This window comes from Mixophyes fleayi, unplaced genomic scaffold, assembly GCF_038048845.1.
Source record: "Mixophyes fleayi isolate aMixFle1 unplaced genomic scaffold, aMixFle1.hap1 Scaffold_35, whole genome shotgun sequence".
NCBI classification, from domain to species: domain Eukaryota; kingdom Metazoa; phylum Chordata; class Amphibia; order Anura; family Limnodynastidae; genus Mixophyes; species Mixophyes fleayi.
Genome location: NW_027447498.1, coordinates 142,917 through 145,000, shown reverse-complemented (window position 1 = coordinate 145,000; position 2,084 = coordinate 142,917).

Genomic DNA, 2,084 nt, shown 5'->3' with positions numbered 1-2,084 from the left:
GTTAATAGGCATTGTTAATGATAGTTATATGGCAATTATTGATGTTCTATAGAGCAATTAATTTGCGTAATGTGTCATTTAAACTCCTATGTGGAATATGTTCTCCCCATGTTTGTGTTGGTTTCCTACAGGGGCTCCAGTTTCCTTCCACAGTCCCCCAAAAAATATTGGCAGGTTAACTAGGCAAAAAAATCTGGCATGTCCCCCGCAAGTCACTTTTGTCGGACCAAAAGTGTGCGTGTGTGCCTGATGTGAAGGGGAGAGTGTTTGCACACCACCACTAGAGGTCAGTGGAACATACACACGTATGTCCCACTACGAGCAGGAATAGAAGTGACAGCAGCTTTCCTGCCCTTTTACACCAAACGGGGATTGAACACGGTCACATCTGTCTCCTGCTGAAAGTAAAGTGGGGACAGTGGAGCATGACACAACCCAGTGGTGGCTCTAACTATAGCGCAGAGAACAGTGGAGATGAGTATGCCCCTGACACTTCAGAGGAGAGCGGTTGTCACTTCTATTCCTGCTCGTAGTGGGACATACGTGTGTATGTTCCACTGACCTCTAGTGGTGGTGTTATGTATGGTACAAATACAGTGACTCAATGCACCATAGGCAGTGGATCGGGAGGGGACAAGCGGGTATCTTATACCAAGGCCAGAAAGCCTTCTTCGTCTTCCATATATTATAGAGTGTGGAAGACATATATTTTATGGTGTGAGTCTAAGAGATTCCACTCTTCAAAATTTAAGCTTTCCCGCTTACTGGATTTTCTACAGGATGGGGTTCAGAAGGGTCTTCGTCTGGGTTCCCTAAAAGGCCAGATATCAGCCCTTTCTGTCTACTTTCAGAAAAAGATTGCTGATTATTCAGACATCAAGACATTTTTACAGGAGGTATTAGGTATACAGCCTCCTTTTTGCCATCCTGTCGAGCCCTGGGACCTCAATCTGGTTCTTCGTGCTCTTTCTAGGCCTCCGTTGGAACCTTTACAGTCCATTGACTTACGGTATCTTACGTGGAAGACGGTATTATTGTTGGCTATAGCTTCAGCTCGTAGAGTGTCTGAGCTCGGGGCTCTTCGTTGTGACCATCCCTTTCTTATTTTTCATGCTGATAGGGCGATCCTTCGTACCAAGTCATCTTTCGTTCCTAAGGTGGTTTCCAGGTTCCACCTAAATCAGGAAATTGTTGTCCCGGCATTCCGAGCAAAGAAAGACTCTTTAGAAGGGTCTATGCAGTACTTGAAAGTGGTACGAGCTCTACAGGGTTATGTAGACCGACCATACGTCTCGGGTCAGAAAGACCAGAGATCTTTTTGTTTTATATGACGCCAATAAGAGAGGGTGGCCTGCTTCAAAGCAGTCAATTGCTCGGTGGATCACGTCCACGATTCGTGAGGCTTACATTTCAGCCTCTCTAGCCGTTCCGGAAAATTTAAGGGCACATTCTACTAGGGCAGTGGGTGTCTCCTGGGCGGCTAGACACGGGGCGTCGGTGGAACAGTTGTGTAGAGCGGCGACTTGGTTTTCCGTCCACACATTTACTAAATTTTATAGATTTCAAGGCTTTGCCTCAGCTGATGCAAGCTTTGGTCGCAGGATTATGCGTGCAGCTGGTCCAGAGCATTCCCACCCTTGAAGAAACTTTGGTATATCCCCAATGTCTCGCAGTGTCCCCCAATGGCAGGAAAGAGAAAATAAGATTTTTACTCACCATAAAATCCATTTCTCTGACTCCATTGGGGGACACTGCGCACCCTCCTTTGCTCTGTGTGTAGTTCTATGTGTGAAAACTTTGGTTATGGTTCTTTATAGTTTAAGATCTTGCCAGGTTATATTACCTACTTTACGTTCACTCTTGGTTATTCAAAACTGAGGCTCTCTCTGGAGAGGAGGGGCATAGCAGGGGAGGAGTCCAAAGACTTAGCAGTTAAAGTGACAAGACTCCTGAGCCCACTACTATACCCCAATGTCTCTCAGTGTCCCCCAATGGAGTCAGAGAAATGGATTTTATGGTGAGTAAAAATCTTATTCTTCTGAGCGAAGAATAGTAAATGAGATGTTACAAGGAAGTACTACTAA